Source organism: Lepidochelys kempii, chromosome 19 (genome assembly GCF_965140265.1).
Source record: "Lepidochelys kempii isolate rLepKem1 chromosome 19, rLepKem1.hap2, whole genome shotgun sequence".
NCBI classification, from domain to species: Eukaryota; Metazoa; Chordata; order Testudines; family Cheloniidae; genus Lepidochelys; species Lepidochelys kempii.
The window spans coordinates 2,812,602-2,837,761 of record NC_133274.1 but is presented as its reverse complement, the minus strand read 5'-3'; the positions used below and the strand labels follow the sequence as shown (position 1 = coordinate 2,837,761).

The following is a 25,160-nucleotide window of genomic DNA, read 5'->3' as shown; positions in this document are numbered from 1 at the left end:
CTCCGCGTCTCTGTGTGCGCGCGGAGCCCGCCGGTCGGCCCTGGCCCCTCGCTGTCTCTGCCTCCTGCTCTGGGCCGGGAGGTGACAGCGTGGGCAGAAGGGAGGGCTCGGGATTCTCTTACCGTCTCCAGCCGGTGACGTCAGCGCCTCGGACCCGAAGCTGGAGCCAAATGCACACGGCCTCCCCCTGCCACGCTGAGCCCAGTGCAGGGAACCAAGGGTCAGCCTGGCCTTTCCCAGCCTGCCACCCCTTGCTCTTTCATCTTCTAGCTGTGAGAGATGGTGCTGCAGGGTCTGAGCTTTCCTGCTACATCGCCGCTGCCGTCCAGGAGATGGCAGCAACCTTTGTGCTCTTTATTCTCGCTGATGGGGCGTGAGATCCCAGCAGGCCCTGTCTTCTCTCCTAGTCAGCTGCCAAAATGCACTCCCTGGTGCAGCTCCGCTCCGGAGCACTGGCAGGGGCCCCAGGATTAGCTACAGGAGACTGAGCCCTAGCCCTGGTGCAGCTCCACTGAGCGCAGGAGGTGCCAGAAAGGAGCAGAGCAGGACCCTGGAGCTCCATCCAGCAGGACCTGAGACACACACCCAGAGCCCATTTTCCAGCCCCTGTGGGACCTGTGCAGCTGCTTCCGTTTGCAGAATTCGCAACTCACCGAACTGTTTGGTTTTGTGAACTTTTTTTTTTTTAGATCGTAACACTTTTATTGAAAAATGTTCCCGAAATTTTCCATCCACCTGAAAGCCTCTAAACCTGGATTTAATATTTCAAATTTCCCTTTAAAATGTAAACATAGGATTTAAATCGAGGAGAAGGGAGGCAAGTGGGTTTTTGATATTGAATGTTTCACAAAACCCAAACCTTCCATAAAGAACAAGTTGCTTGCACTTCTCCCCATGCCATAAGCAACCGCCTGCCTCTACCCCTGCAGCCCACGTGGGGAGAGATTGGAGTTTGTTTGTAATAAACGCTCAGTCGTAAAGAACTAATACCCTATAGCTATGGGCCCACCCACAGCGTAGTGTGTCTGTGTGCAAAGCCCAGCCAGGCTTAGGATCCCTCTGCTATCCAGAACTTCCTCTTACCTGCAAGGTCTGTTTGTTATATGGAAGGTCTCTGATTATCGGGAAAACTGGTCCTAGCACAGTGAGCCCGGTGGTTGGGGATGTATTGTAGACATCCTGCTCTCGCTCCTGGCTTGGTGTGCTTTGGGGGATTGGGACTGGCAGAGCAGTCGGCGTTGGGCTAGCCAGATGCCTATGCTGCCTGCTGCAATGCTGACAGTGTAAGGGCAAGGACAGTGTCTTTGGGGTCTGGCCAGGCAGTGCCCAGTGGCCAGAAGCTACCACAGCGCAGGTATGAGTTAATAACAGTAGTGCAAGGCAGATCCTTTCTTAGCCATTTGTGGTAAGGTCTCCCCTTTGGCCTCTGCCCTGTGTTGCTAGCTGCCAGGCCTGTAACATGCAAGCAGGGAAAAGGATTTCTGAGGGTTGTGTTAATCGCTGAGATGCCGAGGAGCAGTCGTTAGTGCCCAGTGTTGACTCCTGGGCTGGGAGCCTGCTCATCCCCCATCACAGGAGCGGAGGGTTGCGCTGCTGGGGAAGGTTTCTGTGATGGGCTGCTGGATACTTTCCACCCCGGCCTGTGAAGACAGCCAGGCTGGCTCCAGCCCTGGGGACCCAGGATCTCGCTGCTCCCTTGGAGGAACAGATTCCTCAAAGCATTAAATCTACTTCCTAACCCCACCCCCAGGACTCCCCTCCTCCCTCTAGCTGGCTGCTCAGCTGTTGTTCCCTTCTAATATGTCGATGACACCCTGGGGGTCTATTTTCAGACCCCCTCAGCATACCAAGGTCAGCATGCCTGGCCCTGGCACATGGCTCTCGCTGGCTTCCTCCCCTACCCACCCACAAAGCCTGGCAAGGGTGGAAAAGGGGCCTCCGGGGGCATTCTTTCCAAGTGGCATCAGGCTGGAAGGCAGCAGGAACATGGCAGTGATGGTGCCGGCTCTGCCGATGCCAGGAGCAGAGCCAGGGCAGGTCCGGCTGTAGCCCAACGCTACAGCAGCAATGCTGCTAATAATAACCGAAGAGCGAGACTCTTCCTTTCACAGTGCTCAGAGGGCTGTGCCCCCATTATACAGATGGGGAAACTGAGGCACAGAGAGGGTCCACGGTCACACAGCATGGCAAAGTCAACACAGAGCCCAGCTCTCCTGGTTCCCAGTTTCCTGCTCAAAAGCAATGCCAGGCTGTGCCAGGGCTGCGCCCAACCGGTCGAAGCAAAGCCTTGGGGTCCTAGGAAGGGGTTCAGAACCAGCAGAAGCCGGGATCCGTTTCCAGCGATGGCAGCTGGAATCGGACATTCTAAGTCGGCTCCTCTCAGCACTAGATTGTTGTTTCTTAAAGGGCCAGGGCTCCAGAACAGAATGGAAGGTGGCGGGTCATAGACCTCAATGGTGCCCTGAGGGGAGGGAGTTCCTGCCCCGGCCCAGTGGGGTGCTCTTTGCTGGTGGGCTCGATGAAGCTGTGGGTCACACAACCCGCTCTCGTGAGCATGCCCACCCCTATCCCTGTGGTGCAGGATGCTTCTCCCACGTCTAGGTAGGCCAGGAGGTGACCAGCTGAGTGACAAGGTGGGGACACTACGCTCCCCATAGCTCTTGTCTGACATACCCCAAGAACACTGCTTTGCTGTGCTCCCCGGTGCAGCTCTGCTCCAGAGCCCTGACAGGGCCCCCCAGGTGTCCAGCAGAGATTGTTGTGGCTTTTGCGGCACCTGGATCAGCATTGCTCTCTCAGCTGGGCCTCCCATCTCAACGGTTTTTGCTCTGCTGCGGTATCTGTCCAGATCAAATGGCCCCATCATTCCTTACAAGGTCGCGTGGAGGGAGGGTGGTCAGATGGGGGGCGGGGGACCCTCCCAGCATGGACCTTGGAGGCAGAGTAAGGAGCAGTGGTGTCCCTCTCCCAGTACTACTGCTCCCAGGAAGAGACTGGGACAGTGCAGAGAGAGCTGAACTCCCCCTGTCCCCCCCAACCCCCCAAGCAGCAACTGTGGGGAAGGAGCCACGGGCCCATAACACGGATTTTATTAGATGCAAGGTGGGGCAGGGAATGTCTTTTATTGGACCAACTTCTGTGGGTGAGAGAGACGAGCTCTGAGCTTACCGCGAGCTCTGCTTCAGGCCTGGGAAAGGAACTCGGAGTGTCACAGCTCGATCCAATGTGGACCAGATTGTTCACATGAGCAGTTAACACATGTTTGAAGGGACCAGCCACGGTGAAGTGGCCTGTTAACACCACTGCAGCCATGGAGCAAAACCATGAATTTTATTAGACCTTTGCGCTGCATCCAGCACAGCCACACAGGTTGCCTTACACCCAGGAGTGATGCTTTTTAATGGAACTAAAAATGACTCACTATTAATTGTATTTCAGTAGCACTTAGAGGCCGAACTGCGTTCAAGGCCCCATTGTGCCAGGAGCTGCACAGACACAGAGGCAGTCCCTGCCTCCAAGGGCTTAGAATTTAAATCAACAACACACAAGGGCTGGGAGATAGCTGGGGAAGTGAGGCACAGAGAGGCTGGTGACTTGCCCTGGGTCACACAGGGAGTCAGTGGCAGAGTAGGGAATTGAACCATGGTGTGTACCTCAGAACCCTCCGTCATGCCCCTGAGACGTCCTGTTAGATCTGTTCCAACAGAGGACACATCAGGTGTTAGGTTGGCTCTTGGGGTCGAGGCTGGGAGGTGAGTTCTTGCCATCACAAATTCACACATAAAGACATCAGAGGCCTTAAGTTAGCACCATGTCACCAATCCAGCCCTGAGGTTGATGGATCATGGGCCTCCAGCAGGAGGAATTAAAACGATACCATCTGCAGGTGGAAAAACCCACAGGCCATGCTGGCAAGCCCTGCAATGCTCCAAGAAGCCTGTGAGTGCGGAAAGCCCCAGATTTTCCTTCCACTTGTATATAGCAGGGCTCAGTCCGTGTGCCAGTCCCAGAGGGACCCTGTGGACTGATGGGAGGGGAACAGCCCATGCATTGGCTTCAGGGGGCGGAGCAGCACCTGATGCAGTGCAGGGTTCACAGTCAAACCAGGGATCTTCCCTCTTCTCCCACAACTTGTCCTCTACTTCTGCCTGCAAGTCCCCTGCATGTTCACTTGTCACTAGGAAGGGCCCAGCTGCCCTAGCCACCCAGGGAAGGGGACAGGTGGTGCTTGGTTAGCTGGCTGCGATGCAGTTATCTGGGTACTGCAATATCTTTCCAAAGCAGGCTGGGCAGCATAGTGCCAGTGGGCCTAACCCAAATCCACTGCAGCCAGTGCCAGACTTTCCATTGGCTGAGGACTGAGTCCTAAGTGTACGTAGCTGGGTTTTTATTGGCTGAATTCTAAGGCCTGAGACTCAACTGGGCAAATAAATGAAACAGGTGTCAGCTCCCAGTAAAACTCCACTGAGAACAAGAGCCTGTCTGTAAAGAGAGCGCTGGGGCAGCTGAGCAGGTTCTGTGGTCCTCAAAGATTGCAGGCACCAACTGGATTCCAGCTGGAAATCAGCATCAGCTGAGCTGGGCCTTTGTTTGTTTTGTTATTTGCCATGGGACCATCACAGCTGCCCTTCACCACAAATAAAGGAAATAACATTCAGCTCCTTCCCTGCTGGAAGCCCAGTACACACATAGAGGAATCCGGCCTCATGCCCTTCCCTCTTGAAGAAGGCAAGTTATTCTTAGCCCCATTGGACAGGTAAGAAACCTGAGGCACAAAGAGATTAAGAGTCTTGCCCAGGCCCAGATGGTGAGTTAATGGCAGAATCTCAAACTGAGCCCTATGCTCTGATCTCTAGCCCATAAAGACTCTGCGCAGGCCAACAAGGAAAGAGTCATTGTGAATCAGGTGTGGGCTAGGAGTGGCTCGGTAGCGACAGCAGCGGGGCCTTGCTGTGAACACACAAATCTTTCCAGCTACAAGGCTTCTAGAGAGAGAAACAATCACTTGGGCTTCTGTTGCCATAGAGCCCTCATCCCAGGGCAGCTTTCTGACACAGACCATTTCTCATTAGCAGCAGGCATAGGCGAGGAGGCAACTCCCTGCTGTTTTTCCCTGGCTGATATTTTGGGGTCCTGCAAATCATAAGAGCAGCTGTGGGTAATTTCAAAGGTCCATGAAAAACATTCTAGACTCCTCTGGCTTGGGGCCTATAAGCAAGGATAGCTGTTTCCTTCACTGCTTCCGAAACCAGGCGCTTTTCTGAAGGGAAGGCAGGGCTTCTACACCCGTTGTGCTGCTCCACCACTTTCCCGCCCCTGCCTTGCTGCCCCCAGAGCCAGACTTCCCGAAAGCCATCGGGACGATTCTTAAAACTGCAGCGTGCAACAAAGGAATCACTAGGAGTGGGCACCCGCATGGGGACCTTCCCAGCTTTGGGTGGACAGAGGTGGCTTGGAACAAGCCCAGACCCTCCAGTCGCTGTCCAAGGCTAAAAGCGAACTGTAAATACATACTTGTTCAGTTTCCAAAAGGTCAGGAGAAATGGCCTCATTTCCAGTTTCAGGCAGAGGCAGGAACCCGGATGCTTCAAAACCACGAGTCAGTTCTCAGGAGATTCCCCGCCTGACTTTGCAGAGCTAGACTTAAGAAGCCTGGGCAGCACTTTACAAACTCACCCTTGCAGCTCTGCTAAGGAGACGAGCTCCATTCTGCTCTCTCGCTCTCTCTGGTGAGGAAACTGAGGCAAAGAAGTGAAGTGACCTGCCCAGACTCAAGCAGTGAGGAACCAGGAACAGAACTTGAGAATCCACACTCTGGATCTTCTGCTCTAACCCAGCCTCTAAACCTCTTGGTTCCTAGCCAGATTCCAATCCCTTGAATTTGCCACTCACTAGGCCAGTTTGCACATCCCCAGTGCCTGCTGGGAAAGCTGCACTGCATGTGCCGGCCTCAACACATGAATTTTTAGGTCATAACTCGTGGATTTCTTGTTCTGTCCTATTCTAGTGCAGCGATGGCTGCAGAAAGTGGGGAGGAGAACTCTAAACAAGGAAGCAGCATCTGGGCAAAGGCAGCCGCAGCAGCTCCGTGTAGGCCTGTTCTGAAACTGCCAGCTCATCAGGCTTTGGCAAAAGGCTGCCTGTGTTTTCTGCAGCTGATTTCATGTGAACTAGCTGTTTCCCTTTTAACCTCCTCTGTGGCATCCTTTCCAGATTGGCACAGCTTCCTGCCAGCTTCAGGGAGGGTGCCTGCTGGAGAGGCCAGATTGTGTCTCATGTCCTGACCTTTCCTATCACATGGAGAATGAATTTAACCCAGTACTGGTCAGAAGCAGAATACGAACTTTGTGATTTCTCTCTAACGTCCATGATTCCATAGCTCCCCATGCCCTGCAGAAGGGTCTACGCCTCTCGCTGAGCTTCCAGATCCATTCATAGTGGGTGGATGACCTATTCTCCAGTAATGAATCTTCTCAAGTCCTGGGGGTCGGCCTCTCCCAGTCACATGTAGAGGTTTCAGAAACCCTGACATAGAACGGGTGTGACGGTGCCCCCCATAAGGCTTTATGGAAATATGCTTATGAATATATATGACATAACTGGAATATGTTCTATGCTACATATACCATGTAACATATCTCTGTAAAGGTTATGATCTACTGAATCTATCAATCCTATTTGTTTGCATGTATCATTTTTGTATTCGAAGTTATGAATATTGGCCGTGTACTGGCTTGATTTCTAAATAACCTTAGTAGAGCATTTGGTCAGTTCCTGGAGAAAGGACTTCACAAAGTTAAGTGCCCAATCAAGAAGCACTTAAGGAACAGTGCATCTTGGAAGGCTCCAGTCCATATAAGAAGTCTTCCTGGAGACGTTCAAGATGCCAGGTGGGCAATGGCTTCTGTCTGTAAAAACTGTGAGTCTTGCATGGACCTGTGACTTGCCCAGGAGACTCCAGAACTCCACCTTGGAGCTGGACTTTGCATAGGAGAGAGGAGGGGGTCTCCGCTCACAAGAGAGAGTCTATTTAAGACTCCTCCATTTTGTCTTCAGCTGGCTAGAGAGAGAGCCTTTCCACCCCCAAGAAAGAAACTGGAACAAAGGACAATAACCACAGGGGGTGTGAGTGATTGCTGGACCGGGACTAGAAGGAGATTAGTCTGCAAAGGGAAGCTTACTGGAACTGGTGAGGTTTTGTCTGTATTCAGTTTTATTAGACATAGACTTGCGGGTTTTATTTTATTTTGCTTGGTAATTCACTTTGTTCTGTCTGTTACTACTTGGGAACACTTAAATCCTACTTTCTGTATTTAATAAAATCACTTTACTTATTAATTAACCCAGAGTATGTATTCGTACTGGGGGGGGGGGCAAACAGCTGTGTATCTCTCTCTATCAGTGTTACAGAGGGCGAACAATTTATGAGTTTACCCTGTATAAAGCTTATGTAAAATGGATTTATTCAGGGTTTGGGCCCCATGGGGAGTTGGGCATCTGAGTGTCAAGGACAGGCACGCTTCTGTAAGCTGCTTTCAGTTAAGCCTGCAGCTGTTCGGGGACGTGGTTCAGACCTGGGTCTGGGTTTGCAGCAGGCTAGCGGCTCTGGCTCAAAGCAGGCAGGGCGCTGGAGTCCTCAGCCGGCAGGGCCGGAAAGCAGGGGCAGAAGTAGCCTTGGCACGTCAGGGGGCGGCTCCCAGGGGGTTTCTGTGACCCAACCCGTCACAGGGGGCTCGAGGCTTTGTGGGAGGTGGAGACGGGACAGTCCTGGCCGCGAGGCAAAGAGGGGCTCTCCTCGCGGACAGGATTTGAGCGGCCCCCGTTCCAGCCAGCACCCACCAGTTCTGTTTAAAATCTTCCTTGCGGCCCAATTCAGGACCCAGGTTAGTCACAGGGCTTAGCCACCCTCACCCTGTTCCCTGCCCCCGACCCCAGTGAGAGGGTTTAACCCCCCCCCACATTCTGGGCCCTCCCCCCTTGGAGAGTCTACCCCATAAGGCCCCATTCCCAGTGAGGAGACCTTTGACCCCGTCCGTCGCACGCCCCCCCCCCGTCCTTGCGTGCAGCGCGTGGTGCGCAGGAGGCCGGCTCCCGCGCGGGGCCTGCCGGGAGTTGTAGTCCCCTCCCCCGCGGCGGCCAATGGGCGGAGGCCGCTCGGGGGACTGCGTCTCCCAGCAGCCCGCGCGGCAGGCGGGAGCCGACGGCCTGTGGGGCGGTGTCGTAGGAGGCGAGGCGGCGCGGTCGCAGCAGCGGTGGAGGCCGCGGGTTCAGCCGGAGCCGGTGAGTGAACGGGCCGAGCGCCGCCCCCGCCCCGCGGGGTCAAGGCCGCGCGGGCCCGGCCCTGAGGGGAGCGCCCCGCCGGGCCCGGCCCTGAGGGGAGCGCCCCGCCGCGGGGCTCCCCCCCCCGCCCCGAAACCAGCCCCCGCCCCGGGCGGCGCCGCGTGGCGGCTCGGTGCTGGGCCCGGGCCTGGGCTACGGGCCGCTGCGCTGGGCCCCAGGCTGGAGCTCGCGCTGGGGGCGGGCTCCCTGAGTCACCGCGGGCGGCCTCCGCCCCCCTCCTCCCCGGGGGGGGGGGATAACGCGCTTCGCACGCGGCCGCGGGGGGGGGGGAGCGCGAGTAAGGCCCCGCCGGCCCCGGCTGCGGCCTCCGCCCGCGGGCCCTGCGCGAGGGGGGCGGGCCGCAGCCGGCCTCGGGTTATGGCGCAGAGGCGCCGGCTGCTTTCCCGGTCTCCTCCCCGCGCCCGCCGTGCAGCGCCCGCCCCCCCCCCGGCTCACCCCGTGGCCCTGCGGTTTATAGCGGCCCCGAAGCCGCTTTGCTGTTGCGGCAGCTGCCTCGGCGCTGGGGCGTGAGTCGGCCGGCTTGGAGCCTGGCGTCGGGCGTAAGAAAACCTCTCGCTTCGGCAGTGTCCCCGGTGGGACTGGTTCACAGCCGTGACCCACGGAGATGCAGCTGCCTGGTCGGAAACAGGCCGTGGAAGGGGAGCCTAGAGCACGAGGGGCAGGGGAGGAACAAAGTCTGAGACCCCCCCCCCTTGTTGTTGAAAAATTGGGCAAGCCCCGTGACCGGCTCCGTGTTTGTAACTGGGCTGCAACGTGGGTCGTGTGTTATAACAGGCTTTGCCCGGCCAGGGGTGATGGGGCAGGAGCTGTTCTAGAACCGGGTTTCTCAGCCCCACCGGGTTGTGACCTGAAATTGGGTCGCCAGAATCTTTCGTGGTGTCCCGTGGTGGCTGCTGTGTCTCTGGTGCCACGGGGCTGCCTGGAGTGGGCTGCCATCGTGACCATGAGCCCAGTTTGAGGGGTGCTGCAACCCCAGATGTTGCAGTGCCTGGAGTTGCGAGCCAAGTCCAGTCAGCCCTTCAGAACCAGAACTGCCACTCCAGGGGTGGGGTGGGATGGGATCTGCAACCTGACACCTCTCATTTCTCCCCCCTCCCCCCCCCCCCAGCCTGTTTACTGGCTTGCCAGAGGCTATCAACATTTATAAATTGGTCCTGAGCCAAAAAGGGTCAAGAAACCACTTTTCTAGAAGATCTGCCTCCCTTGGAGGGATATAGGCAAAATCACTGAAGATAATATTTAGTCAGTGCCAATGTAATGTTATTAAAATGTTAAATTATTTAACATGTATACTGCAGTATAGTCTGAAGGCCACAACCAGGTTGGGCCCCCTTGTGCTAGTCACTGTATGAACATCTGATAAAGGACTCCTGGTGACATGGATGTGAAATGCTGTGTATTCCACTTCCAGTCCCTTGGGAAAATGGGATTCCTCAGAATAATTTAGTAACCTATTGTTTAGAGAGACAAGGTGTGCGAGGTAATATCTTTTATTGGACCAACTGCTGTTGGTGAGAGAGACAAACTCAGGCTACACAGAGCTCTTGCTGTGGTCTTCTGTGTAGCTTGGGAGCTTTTTCTCACCAACAGCAGTTGGTCCAATAAAAGATAATACTTCACCCACTTTGTGTCTCTAATATCCTGGGACTGACACAGCTATAACAACAACAATGCACATACGCTGTTTCCTGATCTGATATTTAATAATAAATACTAAATTTAGTTGCTGAAGCAGAATGTAATTTTGCCAAGTATTTATCCTTTGACTTTTCCCTGCCATGTTTAGAAGTTAAGGATCTATAAAACTGCAGAGAATGTGGTGGTTGTAGTGGAATTTTACTCTAATGATTCTATTTTGTTGTAAGTCTCATAATCATACTCGTACCTTCTGTATAGGAGGACTAAAATGGACAAGGCTTTTGTCTAAGACTATCCAGGTCACTTTTTGATAAACTGGAAGGGACATCACAGTGATACGTTGCTTGCTTTGCCCAAAGACTAGATCTGCTCCCCTTCTAGCTCATTTCATACCTTGAATAACAATGTCTAGAACGCTAAGCTGGAGTTTCCAGCAGTGCAGTATGTTGACACCAGGCTGTCTGGCTATCCAGCTTCTAAATCATTTGTTTCTGCTTTTAGAAATGGCGAAGTTTTACTTTGTAATGACTATAAGGATTATTTTGGCAGACGTATTTAATGTAACCTGTAAAAATATAAGACAAGCTGGACTCCAGCTTAACTGGGCTCACTCATGTAATTTAGACCTGGAACTTGATGCTCCCCAAAGCTGAGGCCAGTACCTTCACCCTTTATCTAAATATAATAAATTTATATTTAAACCCATTCCTAACTGACAAGTGCCTAATATGGGCTTTGTCATCACTCTTGCCTTCTGCCAAGCCTCTTAGTGTTCCCTGAAGTTGAAGGTGATGTGACAACCACTCTGTGAGGCAAGCTCAGAAGGAACGCTGCTCTGAATATGGCAGGTACTGAAGATTCATGCCACCTCAATACATCTTTCTTATGGGGTATCTGTTTGCTTTAGACTTGTAAACCTGGACCCAGATAACTGTTTATAAGCTCAGGAGAATGAGGTTTGCAACTGGTTTGTATAGCATCATTTCTCACTAGACTTCTGCTGGGATAGGAGACAGATATTCCAACATGAATCTTCTGATAACCCCCAGGAAAACTGTGTTTCTACTCAGAGAGAAACATTATGGGCAAACTCACTGAATAGAACAAGGAGCAAAGTACTTTGTGACATAATAGATTATGAGACTACAACCACTTGCCCGCTTCATAAAACTGACCAACTTGTGCCAGTGCTAAGACATGACAGTGATGGGTGCTGTATGCTAACTTAAATAATCAAATGCAGGGAGCGAGTCCTCTGCCTGGCTTTGCAGCTGCTTCAGTCTTTGTGGAAGTGCCAAAACAGAGTGCTTGTTGGTGTGAATATTGAGTCACAACAGCAGATGCAATGCCTATGTTCTTCTTGTGTGCTTTTCCTCACATTATTGTTTGGCAAAGGCAGTTACTTTTTTTCCCTCTTCCCTCTGGCACCGAAATCAGGGAGCTAGTGTGCATCCTTATGGTGATGAGCATAATGTATGTATCTAGTAAGATAGTAGCTACAATATAGGATTAAGGCATGCTGTGTATGTGTATAGCCATCTTGTCAGTCAGATGCTGGTATCAGGAGAGCTGCTTCTGTTTGTCCTGTCTTGCTATGAATTCTGACCCTCTTTGCAGTCCAGGAAAAGGATGTACAGTATTTCTCAACAGTCGGCTTGTAAACCTTAGGCCTTCAGAATTTGCTGAAGAAATCTGATTCCTCCTTTTTGTGATTATTTAAGTGCTTAGATATTTAAGTGCTTAGATAAGAATGAGGGGGGATTTGATAGCTGCTTTCAACTACCTGAAAGGGGGTTCCAAAGAGGATGGCTCTAGACTGTTCTCAATGGTAGCAGATGACAGAACGAGGAGTAATGGTCTCAAGTTGCAGTGGGGGAGGTTTAGATTGGATATTAGGAAAAACTTTTTCACTAAGAGGGTGGTGAAACACTGGAATGCGTTACCTAGGGAGGTGGTAGAATCTCCTTCCTTAGAGGTTTTTAAGGTCAGGCTTGACAAAGCCCTGGCTGGGATGATTTAACTGGGAATTGGTCCTGCTTTGAGCAGGGGGTTGGACTAGATGACCTTCTGGGGTCCCTTCCAACCCTGATATTCTATGATTCTATGATTCTATGATCTACAATGAAAGGCACCTTAGCGATACCTGAGATAGAACAGGCAAGAACTAATCTACTGGGAGAAAGCAAAGCAGTGTGAGGAAAGGGCTGAGTAATGAGTGGCATTGTCACCTGCTCTGATATAAGGGCAGTTGGAAAGGCATGTGAAGCAAGGTAGTTATTCTGGAGAGTCATGCAAAATGTATGTTCTTGAAGCACAGAATACTTCAAGGAGTTCTGATGCCTTGCCATAGTTCAGCTTTTCTTGGAATCTGTTTTTCCTCCTGTTCCGGCAGCATATCTACAGTAGTACAAAAAGTAGTGCTGGTCTCTCTCTTGCCAACTACAGAAGACACTATGCTGAGAGCCAAAGGAAAAGAGCTGTCTCAAAAAGTTTTGGAGAGTGCCATTATAGACACTGCTGGTTATGAGACTTATCTCAAAGCAGAGGGACCAGTGACCTTGATCAGTTTTTGAAATATATTGATAGTTTTAACATCTTGAGTCACTGTATTTAGTTATCCCTGAACAAATCTTTTCCGATCCTTTAAGATTAAGAATGCGTCATTAACTTATGAGGAGTAATTCTTCCTGCACCGAAGGGAGAATGTTCGACAGCTCTGGACTAATAGTTGTGGTGTTATACAGCTCTGTCTTCATCCTGGGCTTCTCTCTGCAGGAGGAGGCAAAGTGATTGTTCCACTGCAGTGCTGAACAGCATGTAATAAACAGTGAAGATGCAGAAGGTCTTATCACATGCTAATGGGAAAACCCAAACTGATGTGCCTGGGCAGCCAAAGTGATCTCCCGGTAGCCTTGGGTGTGCACCTTCCTTCTGGGAAGGAATAATAGGTTTGAAGAATGGGTAATTGCTGTTCTGAAGGCAGAATGACAGCACAGAAACATTTTGCCAAGCTCTCTCTCCTCCTGTTCATAGCCCTGTGTTCTTATTCACCGTCCAACTCTCTGTAAGGAGACCAAATCTGATCTTGTAAATATGGGCCCATATAACTCCCAATCTAGTGCCTTTTTAAAATATTTGATGCCTAATGTGCTCCTGAGCTATCTGGTAATCAGTGGCTGGCTGTGCATTGGCAATCATCAGTTACAAGTTCTAATTTATGTGTGGGGTGGATAAAAATCAATGATTTTTTTTTTAAATTGGATTTTTTATTTAAATTGGGTTTTTTTGATAAAATGCTTTTTGAGGGGAAAAATCCCTATCTAAAGATGGTTTTAATTAAGATACATTATAGCTCAAAAATATCTCATCATGGAATAGGGATTATAAATTGTAATTCTATAGAATGAGACAATATATTCATGTAATGATTAAGAAAAGGTTTGTAAATGAATTCCAATAGTTCATGGATTAGGGACCTAATCTTATGGGATTCCAGGGGCTTCTGTATAGATTATTTAGGTTAATCTTTCTATCTACCCAATGGGACTCAGTTCTCAGTCTAGAAGATGCCATCAGAGGGGCTTAGTTTTGAAGTTCTCAAACTGTGGATTTGTGTCTCTGGAGATAACATGCTTGATAACAGCAAAAATGCTTTTAAGTAAATAAATAAAATACAGAGGTGAGAAATAACAGACCTCAACCCTATTGTCCCTCTGCAAATTTGTGTACACAGAGTCAATCCCTTATCTCTCTTTAAAAGTGCAAAGTTTCAGAAAGTTCAATGAATAGAAGATTGTTGGGCGCGGAATAGGTCTGGGCAAGGAGAAGAAGTCTGGAGATAAATGTGAGAAGGGAGGGACAAGCAGTAGAAGCAAAAGTGAAACAGTTTGAGCAGCATATTCCAGAAGTCTTGAGGTCTTTCTGAGTGTAATCTTCATTGATTTGAGATCTACCATACCATTCTCTCACTAGAAGGGAAAACCTATAATGGCAGCAGGCCATAAAGGAGACCAAGTTAGGGAATAAGAGCCATTCAAGAAATACATGTTTGCTGATGATCTTTTAAAGAAAGTCACACCAGTGAACTGGTGGAAGTCACTTAAGCACTTGGATTCAGAGATTGTTGAAGTGATGATCTCACTTTTCACAGCAGTAGGTTCTTCTGCTGGTGTAGAAAGACTATTTTCTTCCTTTGGACTAATTCATTCCAAATCGAGAAATCGTTTGGGACCTGGCAAAGCAGGAAAGCTTATTTTTCTTTTCCAGATTATGGACAAACGGAAAAATGAAGGTGAAGACGACTGAGTTAGCTGCAGAAGCCAATATTTAAGTTTCTCACTTTGACCTGGCTGACACAATCGATTTAATTTTTGTGGTTTTTTAAATATTTCATTTAACTATTTTAGTTAACAATTTTAACAAAAACAAACCTGATTTTAAAAAAACTTGAATGTTTAACTAAATTCAAAAATTCATATGCTTGTTTTGTTAAAATATTATGTGTTTGTTGTTGAAGAAAAAAATCCAGAATACATAACGTTGTTTTAGTTAAATAAAACCATTTAAATGTCTGTGTGGTGATGTTCTTCTCCTAATACAGTATGGCAAGAAAATCCTACAAATATTAATGATTAACCTGTTGAATTGGAGATAGTTCACCTCCCATGATATTCATAAATATCTGCTTCAATTTCCTTTGGTAAATGAAATAACCAATCATTCATTTTCTGATATAGCTGTAAAACTAATCAGAAAAGTTTTCAAAATAAATCACTTTAAAAATGTATATATTGTGTACCTTCTAAAAATGAAACCTTCATCTATCTCTGAACTGTGAAGAATATGTATTAACGTTATAACAGCCAACAAGAAAGCACTTTTATGTAGAAATACATGATTAAATCGAGTCTTCCTGTCTAGTGATTTAAATCAAATCCACCCTGCTTACATGTGGCCAAACATGGTGCTCTGTACTTTACTCAAGTGGTTATCTGCTTGTAGAAGTCCTGTCTGTGATCATGCTGAGATATGCTTTGCAATTTCTGCTCATTTTACCTTTTGAAATCACCCTCATCTCTAAATTACTTTACCTGCCCTGCATCTCTGCCCTGTCCTTGACTAGTGTCACATTGTGGCAACCCTTTCTTGGATAACAAGCACTATATAGAAGGAGGATTGCTTGAGTAGTGTGTGAGGCTCTGTCGTCCTTGAGCTGTATGCACTGTCAGTTTTGGGAGCTTAAGACTCAAATTTAAACATGCCAGATGGCAGCCTTGCCTATATGGTGAAGCAGGCCCCTTGCTAATTTTTTTAATTTGAATTGCTTTAGTGGAGCTGTTCTGTGGTATGGGTGTTTCTAAATGAAATATGCATAGCCTGTATTATAGTGCTTGGCGCCAAGGCCATTGATGGTTATCAGCATAATCCAGCTTGGTTAATTCAAATAGTTTTGCAAATTCCATTTTCAAATCAAGCAGTCAGCCTTTCAGGTTAAATTAGAACTGTGTTCCGAATGTTTATTACCAGTTAGGCATTTTGAAATTTGGTAGCCAGATAAAGAAGTGGGTGTCCTTTAATGTGGTCAGACTATCAAGGGTGTTAGTTGAAAACAAAATGTACTGAGTGAAATTTGCCACTGTCATAAAGCAGGTGCAGTTCCGCTAAAGTCAATGGAGATGCATCAAGAGATTTCATTTTATGTAGCGTAAAAAAAAAAGTATGCTGTTGGAGGCCATGTAAGCATCTAGGTGGACAGATGAAGACTGAGGGTGTTTTTGGCCGTGTGGGCATTCCTTGTCCGCTCAGTCCACCAGCTGTGTAAAATAATAGTGGCCAGTTGCTCTATTTTCAGCTCTTTGGTTTTGTCTTTGGAGAATGACGGTTTGGCTTGTCAGAACTGGATAATTATTTAAGCAGCCGCATATCCTTAATGCTTTTCCGTAGCTGGAAAAGCTAGGTTACTTTGAGCTGTATTTAATACCTGGGTGTGTTCAGGTAGTAGTTGCCTGGCACAGAGAATGTTTGAGGTCATCTGACTCTTTTGTTTTAACATTACTTACGATGGTGACAGGGAGGGTGGTTGTTTGTGTGCGAGAGAATATTTTTGCTTTTCATTTATATAGACTAGTGTAGGTCTGCTGGCATTGACAAGTGTGTCTGAGATAGATTTAATAGCATTAGGTTTCAAAAGGTACTGTGACTCTGGAAAATATTTGGAAGATAACTGTTTACAGTGTCTCATGAGTTAATTGTAGCGATTACAGCCATGGTGGCTCTCCTTGCAGTCAGTATGTGTGTGTCCTTCAAACATACTGCATGCTTACAGACATATATTGCTAGAGTCCTTCCTTCAGCAAAGATAGACTGACTGGTTTCACCACTCAGCAGCCATGTGTTGGGTGATTGACAAGCTGGCCTGTACTTTTTGATGGCAGATCCCTGAATGACGATGAAAGCACATTTAAGTGCCTACAGGAGCTCATCTTGGCCTACTCTGTTCTCTTAGTGCCCTGAAGTGGTGTCTGGAGAGAAATATCTGCCATTTTGAAGGTTCTCTGGGTGACTACTTAAGTCTAACTCCCTGGGTCTTTTATGCTGGGAAACATCTTTCTGCATTCTGTCTCTTGGTGAAGAGCATTATTGCATCTGAAAAAGAGGGGCAGGGTAATGAAAGTGATCACTGCTACTAGCCGGGAGAAAGCTTTGAATTTCTGCTTCTCTACTTTGTAATATTGGAGCTGTGAACAGTGATAACAACATGGCATTACTTTTTCACTGGCATGAGACGCATGTTTGCATCGTTTCACTCCATGATAACCGGAAGCTGCTGTTTTATAGAACACAGTGGCAATTCAGAGAACACTAAAGTACTGGGTAGTGATGGGCAGAGTATTTTAATCTCAGTGAGGCAGCATTGGATTTTTATTCAGTAGTCTTTCACTGACCTTTTCTTTTCTGTAAAGATGCGCAGTGTCAGAAAAATTCAAGCTTCTTCAAATAGGAGAATATGCAGGCTGCCTAGCAAATAATTTATGGTGCACTGACCATTCTGGGCAGTGTCAGTAGAGCCATGTAGCTTTATTCTAGAATGATGCAGCATTGTGAAGGGATGACTGGCAGTTGCTGGGATTGTTCTCAGGAATACCTTCCTCTGAGAACGAAGTTCCCTTCTGGCTTCTTCCCAATGTAATGAGTCAAGTGTGTGTGTGGTTTTTCCCCTTAGTCTTGTGTGTCAGCTAGTAGCATACATTTTGATTTCAGCTCTTTTATAGCTCTCTGCATGTATGCTGGGCTCTTATTTTCAATTATCCACTGTGGATAATTTGCATATTCCATTATAAAGTTTCAATGTTGTATAGTCTCAGGGCAGTATAAAGAGATATTAACTGGTACCTGGTCTGTAGGAAATTTGTAGATTATTTTCACTATAATAATGATCACCCTGCAGTTTTCATTACAACAGCCCTAGTGTACCCTCACACCACATCCCTCCATACGCAGTGCAGTATTTCTGAACAAGGAAGAGGGAAATATTTGTGTTCTGGCAGTCTCTGTAGGCCCTGAGCGAGGTTGGGGGTACCCCCTGTGCAAGGCTGTACAAACAGAGAAAACAGAGCTATGAAGATAAGGCCTAACCGATAAGACAAACAAACAGAAACAGACAACAAACAACTTGTCAGGAGTTACAGTGCAGTTTCTCTCTACTTGTCACTCCATAAAAGCCTTTTTCACTCATCCTCCCTCAATTCAGCTACTAATCAATCTCTTTCTCAGCCCTTATTCAACCTCCTTCATCCCTGCCCACTCCATGTATGACACTTAGCCTTTCTCTGGTTGTAACTAATAAAATAAAATTAAAAAAAGCAAAAATTTCTCCTGGCCATTTCAAAGGAGCCTCATTACTTCTGGGGAGGGGGGATGTACAGGGGACCCACCTGTTCTCTCCCTGCCCCCACATGTAAACTGACAGCTCTGGCTCCCACCCACGCTGATCATTTGTTTGTGATTTATGATGGTAATGTGGCTGTAAGAAGATACTAGCGATAAGGAGAGGGGAGCAGTAGTTTCCAGAGACAGCCAGAGTGTGTGTGTCAAACTTGTTCTCATTTGTATTTCACTTCTCACAGCAGAAACTAAACTACTAAGCTTAGTGAATAGGCCCCTGGGTTTCATACTGTAAACATGGAAGCATTGCTTTTTTGCTCCTTGCTTCTGATGTTTAAATTCTGTCCCCAGGAGCGCTAGATCTGTTAAGAGGACCAGTTTCGATGTGTGGGCAACAAATATAAAATAAATCAGCAACTAACTTAATTTATTATTTATTGTTTGTATGGTGTCATAGTTGTGATCGCTTGCTGACTTAGGGCTTTATAACTAAACTACTTTGCTGACACAATTGAATATTTGAAACTTTTTGGTACTTTGTGGGGAGGAGTGCAAGGGAGAATGACTAAACTCAGTGGTCTACCTTTCTTATCCCAGTAAACCTACATGTGTGCTGATACATGATTTCTTTTCTTTAGAAATTGGGGGAGAGTTTAACCATTTGCGACAAAGACCAGGTGTTTAAGAGCTAAGAACCACAGTTAATTGGAGACTTACACAAGGTATGTAAATACATTCTTGTCTGGTCAATTTTCAAATGCAACTTGTTTGCAAAGAATATGTGCTCTTAAAAGGTGTGAGTAAGGGGTGTGGAGCTGATACCAGAACCTCATTGAAGGCAAAACCAAGCAAGCCATTGATGTAAGTAATCATTTTGAAGAGGTAGAACTTTGGAGAGTCCTAAATGGCTAATTTAGATGGTGTGAGTATCTCACTGCCTGAAGTGGGACAACTTGGGTATTTTAAATCATCACTACATGGAAGTTACAATTGTTCTTCTGTTAGAGGGAATAAAAATTAACTGCAAATGCTATTCCTATCTTCTCTACTCATTGAGGCTATCACACTGATAAGGAAATAATCTCTCTTGACAGCTGGGTTGGCAATTTCCAAGGAAAAGCTAGTTTAGGACAAGATGCTGGTAAATATCAGATTAAACCTGCTTTAAACTGGGAAAAATAATTGCGTCAGTGTCCAGCAAGTTCAGCAGGCATACAGCAAATCTTTTCAAACTATGGTTACATTCATTCAAAACTGAGGAATAGGCTTGGCCTATCCACTGCATCAGAGTTGGTCTTCTGCTACAGAATGCTGCATGGCCAAATGGATCTGGACTGGTATCTGCAGCTCTGCGTGCTTCTGATTGCTTAATGCTTCAAGCCTACAACTCTGAACTGTTGTTGTTTTCATATAATTGAATGTTTTTGTCTTTTGTTTATATAATACTGAAATATGAATCATAACATATAATTTCCTTGAGAAAATACCGAACCAAAATATATACAGACATTCCAATGTTCAGTATTATACTTACATATGTTACATAATATTTAGCGTTACACCCACTGCAGTTTTACTTTTTATTTGTACAACCCTAAATTAATCTGTGTATCTACTGCCTTATTTAATCACAATTTGAATATATAACTAAAGCTAAGCGTAATGTGATGTGTAGTGTAATGTAATGAAACAGTTTTTTAAATAAAAAATGCCTTAAACTGGTGCTAACTAGATTTTCCTGGGGTAGAAGAGACCATGTTTTTCTTGATTAAAAACCACTTCTGGTAAATACCATGCCATCCTTGCTTGATGGCGGTCTGCTGCATTGTCATTCAATGAGCCTGTTATCCCTCTTGCCTTATTGATTCTGAATTAAGCAAGCAAACTAACAAACAAAACTCTCAAAAATTGACGTCTTAATTAAGAGTTGTTTTCTGAGTCAAAGTGATAGGTGCCCTGTAAATATCTAAAATAAAAGATAGTGATATATGTATACGTGCACATTTCTTGTAAAAAACCGATCTGATTTCTTTTCCTCCTCCTGCTAGTCTTACAGAGCTAGTACACCTTTTGGAGAGTGATCTGGAGTCTGTCGTGGCTCTGAATTATACGAAGTTCCAGTTGCAGATAATTTTTATCACTGGTGTCTGTGCGTGAGCCAGAAAGAACTCATCTTGACTCTGAAACACTATAACCCTGGAACAGCACACGGAACTACTCAATCTCATTTTTAGGCAGTCACTTTTGAGAATATAAGAGCACTTCGATGGATTGAAGCAGTGGGTCGAAAGAGTTGCAGCAAGAAAGTTATCAGTAAATATGTCCCTTTTTTCTCTTAGAGTGGGTTTTATAAAGAGTGCTGTAAAATAGCAGCAGGACAGTGTCTGGAGTGGGGTCAGTTTTCCTCTAGCTAAGAGGGGTGGGAAATGAGGTACTTAAAAATGCGATAAATGACATATAACTTCTAGAACAACACTGCTGCAATCTAGCAAAACATGAGTATGGTATATTCTGTGGCGATGGGTAGTATAGGACTACATCATGAAAAGATAATCAATACACAGTTCGGGGCAACTGCACCTCTGGTTTTTTTCCCTCTGTGGTTCATCAAGGGCACCCACTCTACCCTCCGGGCTCCTCAGACATCACCTCTTTTGAGTGGAGACCTGCGTGACTCTCTGTCCTGACCAGGGTTTTTCCAAGCTGCACAGTTCCCAGCCTATGCTATGAGATCCCCATCTTAGGCAGACTGCCTAAATTGACCAACTTCTATACTTTGCTTTCTCTCCAAAGGCTCTAAACAACACAATTGCTAGCAGTTACAAGTTACCACACAGCCCTTTAAGGAAGCATGTTTATTGTTAAGGTGGGAACATTTCAGAGAGAACATATTAAAACCAATAAAAGAACCTACACACATGCTAAAAAGCTTACCAGAGGTCACCCCAGATCCAACCTTGGGCTCTGGTAGGTGTCAGTCCTTCAAAACCTGTAATTGGATTTTCCCCATGGCTACAAATTCATAACCGTCTGATTCAGAACCAGAACAACTATGAATACTTCAGTCTTTCCTTTATACATCTTGGGCCTTGGATCTTGGCCTCAGGTGATCAGCAAACAATAACCCCTCAGGCCATAGCTTCAGAAGGCTTGCTTTTTGCATAACCGAAGATGGGCAATTTGCATTAACCTCTCCCCAGGCGTTCCCAAGGAAATCCAGTTCACACATTGTCCCAAAAGTCAGGTTTTCCTTCTTTGGTACAAAGAAAAGGAATACTAGTGGCACCTTAGAAACTAACCAATTTATTTGAGCATAAGCTTTCGTGAGCTACAGCTCACTTCATCGGATGCTGTAGCTCACAAAAGCTCATGCTCAAATAAATTGGTTAGTCTCTAAGGTGCTACTAGTGCTCCTTTCCTTTTTGCGAATACAGACTAACACGGCTGCTACTCTGAAACTTGTTTGGTACATTTTCCATATATTCCTTTGAACCCCCAGGTCTCACTTCTGTCACATGTCCCCATCTTGAGAGGTTATATACAATCCCAGACTACAATAATAAATGAACCATTCATTTAATACAAGTGACCCCAAAGATACATGAACTTATTTCAGTAAGGTCTCCCAAGGATATCACAGGGAATTGCCATATCTATTACAATCTGAAACCATTTTGTCTTTCCACTTTTTCTGCTGGGGAGAGTGGGAGTTAGTCAAGGTTCAAATAAGCAATCAAACCACTTGTTTTGGGAATAAACATCTGATTTGGTTTTGCAGCTTGTAAATAAAAGCTGGTTTCAGAGTAGCAGCCGTGTTAGTCTGTATCCGTAAAAAGAAAAGGAGGACTTGTGGCACCTTAGAGACTAACAAATTTATTTGAGCATAAGCTTTCGTGAGCTACAGCTCACTTCATCAGATGCATGGGTATCTGATGAAGTGAGCTGTAGCTCACGAAAGCTTATGCTCAAATAAATAAAAGCTGTTCAGGTTAATCTTTTAGTAGTCTAGTCTAAATTTCTAAAGTATCTTAATTCTTCAATATTGGCTGTAATTGTTCATGTTATGCATCAGAAAAGACCCCAAAGGGACTGGGATTCAGTTGTTTTTAGCATTACTCACTATTTCTTTGGAAACATGACTTCCAGAGTTTTGCATGTAAAGTTGTGCAGTTTTAATGAGAGTAGTATGTGGAGTCTGCTGGTTTCCAGACTACACTGGAACTAGTGACCTGTGGGGGTTGGAACTTCATTGGCAGGCACGCCATTTATTTTCCTTTGGCTGCATAAAAAGTAGCACAATAACTTGAATTATGCATATGAGTCTAGTCTTCCTTTCTATGAACTGATTGATGAATAGTTTTGTTATGCAAAACAAAGGGGATCTTTTTTGAGCATTTCCTGCTCTTCTTGTGGGGTGTGAAAATCTAAACAGTAATGGATCTCCAACTGCTTCCACAAGGGCGCAAGTCACTGTACCAGCTACTCAGGAGTTGGCTACACTTGCGAGTTACAACAAAATAAAGGAGTCCTGGGCACACTAGCTCACTACCAAGGCACCCTGGCAAGGCATGTCGAGTGCTCTGACTCTGTGGCTACAGCGCTGCTGGTACTCCGCCTCGGCGAGTGGAATAACATTTGCTATGCCCCCGCTGGAGCACCGCAGCACCAGTGTAGACAAAGTGTTGCATTACTGCGCTCCGATTAGCCTCCAGAACCGTCCCATAACCCCCTTAAGTCAAGTGGCCACTTTTGTCATTGTTTTTGAATCACTGTAGGAATGGGGATATGCCCTTTGAAAGCTCTGTTTCTGAGAGCTGGCATGCTTATCTGCTCCAAGACAAAGCAACCATTAGTGTGGAATGCTGTGTGGTGGTGGTGGGGGTCTGCTGCTGTCTTAACTTACAAGACAGCATGCTGACATGCTCTCAGCCCCCCCCCCCCAAAACCTACTCTCCACCCCACCCCCCCCACATACACACAACACACTCCTGTCACAGACACACACACACCCCCGCCATTTGAAAAGCACGTTGCAGTCACTTGCATGCTGGGATCGCTGCCCATAATGCACTGCGCCCAATGCCACTGCCGGTGCTGCAAATGTGGCCATGCCAGCACGCTTGAAGCTGTCAGTGTGGACAGACTGTAGCGCTTTCCCTACTGCGCTTTACAAAGTCTGGTTTGACTCAAAGCGCTCTACATCTGTAAGTGTAGCCGTGCCCTCAGTATTAGTAGGACATCACTATGAGGAAATTATTATTAGTTTCGAAGTGAGAAATTTTGGTGGATGTTCTTATTGCTCATTTACCTCTGTTCCTTTGCGTGCATTTGGAGGGAAAAAAAAGTCATGACTGCAAAATCCATTTTTTCTCTGTATCGTGGGAACTTTTCCTTTGTTCATTTTTACTGTTGTAACAGAAAACCAAGGTCTCCAGCTTTCCATTACAAATATCCAAAAGTTCTGGACGCCCGGTCAAGGTTTTCTGTTGGATGTATTGGTATGTTTGGGATCCAAATTATTTAATTTGGTTAAATTGGTTAGTCTCTAAGGTGCCACAAGTACTCCTTTTCTTTTTGCGAATACAGACTAACACGGCTGTTACTCTGAAACCTGAAATTATTTAATGACTTTAATGAAAGTCTAGGCTTCTTACTCTGTGTGATTTATAAATTCAGTTTAGTGGTGAAGTAACTAGCACCGGAGTTGGAGGCATTGATTAATTTATAGCTAGTGGAATTATTTGGAAATCTAATATTCCTGATTAGTTCATTTGTTCTGTTTGGAAAAGTGCTTTGACCTGGAGCCATAATGTCTTGCTATAAAGTACTTTGGTCATTGGTTCAGTCACATACATAGCTTGATTTATGTCAATAGTATTGGAGAATTTCAGCAATCCAGATTATAGAAAAGTATATCTGGGAATACTAGAAAAGCAAACACTGTCATCAGATAAATATCACCCAAGAAGGTGTTTTGGGGTTTTTTTTCCCTCCAGAAAGTAAAATGTCTTGCAGATTGTCACTTCATACTGTGGAGAGGTTATACTTAAACCCTACTTTTCTATGGTTGCACTGCTGAATAGCCATGCCAGGAGACTAAAATTCAGAATGCAACTGGAAACCAGGTTTTCCAAGAAAATGAAAGATGGATCAAGGAGTACAATCAAGCCTTTTGCTTCAGGAGAGACACTTGCATCAAACAGCCAATCTTTCCTTCTTATCAGAGATGGGGAAAACTGCAAAAAGTTCCCAGTTTCTAGACTGGATGGCCAGAAGGGGCCATAGTAACTATAGTCTGAGCTCCTGTATAACTCAGGCTATTGAAGTTCCCTAACATAATTCCTTGAGCAGATATTTTAGAAAAGTATCCAATCTTGATTTAAAAATTGCCAGTGATGGAGAATCCACCATGAGTCTTGGTAAATTTTTCTAATGGGTAATTACCCTCTCTCAAAAATGTACACTGTATTTACAGTCTGAATTTCTCTAGCTTCAACTTCTGGATTCTGTTTTACCTTTCACTGCTAGATTGAAGACCCCATTATCAAATACTTGTTCCTCACATAAAGAAAAGGAGTACTTGTGGCACCTTAGAGACTAACCAATTTATTTGAGCATGAGCTTTCGTGAGCTACAGCTCACTTCATCAGATGTTTACCGTGGAAACTGCAGCAGACTTTATATACACACAGAAATCATGAAACAATACCTCCTCCCACCCCACTGTCCTGCTGGTAATAGCTTATCTAAAGTGATCAACAGGTGGGCCATTTCCAGCACAAATCCAGGTTTTCTCACCCTCCACCCCCCCACACAAATTCACTCTCCTGCTGGTGCTAGCCCATCCAAAGTGACAACTCTTTACATAATCAAGTCGGGCTATTTCCTGCATAGATCAAGGTTTTCTCACATCCCCCCCACCCCCATACACACACAAACTCACTCTCCTGCTGGTAATAGCTCATCTAAACTGACCATTCTCCAGGTTTAAATCCAAGTTAAACCAGAACATCTGGGGGAGGGGGGGTAGGAAAAAGCAAGAGGAAACAGGCTACCTTGCATAATGACTTAGCCACTCCCAGTCTCTATTTAAGCCTAAATTAATAGTATCCAATTTGCAAATGAATTCCAATTCAGCAGTTTCTCGCTGGAGTCTGGATTTGAAGTTTTTTTGTTTTAAGATAGCGACCTTCATGTCTGTGATTGCGTGACCAGAGAGATTGAAGTGTTCTCCGACTGGTTTATGAATGTTATAATTCTTGACATCTGATTTGTGTCCATTTATTCTTTTACGTAGA

General features: G+C 46.2%; 1 protein-coding gene across 4 annotated transcripts in view; it reads left to right on the top strand.

Moving 5' to 3' along the window:
- The first annotated feature begins 8,170 nt into the window (after nucleotides 1-8,170).
- Nucleotides 8,171-25,160, top strand: part of THRAP3 (thyroid hormone receptor associated protein 3) — a 72,109-nt gene continuing 55,119 nt past the window's right edge. For 2 of the 4 annotated variants that reach the window (XM_073317337.1, XM_073317338.1), the window contains exons 1-3: nucleotides 8,171-8,280; nucleotides 18,501-18,584; nucleotides 19,911-20,175. The gene's annotated coding sequence lies outside the window, so the exon portion shown is untranslated. The remainder of the gene's footprint in view (nucleotides 8,281-18,500; nucleotides 18,585-19,910; nucleotides 20,176-25,160) is intronic. The other 2 variants (XM_073317340.1, XM_073317341.1) reach the window with 2 other exon arrangements.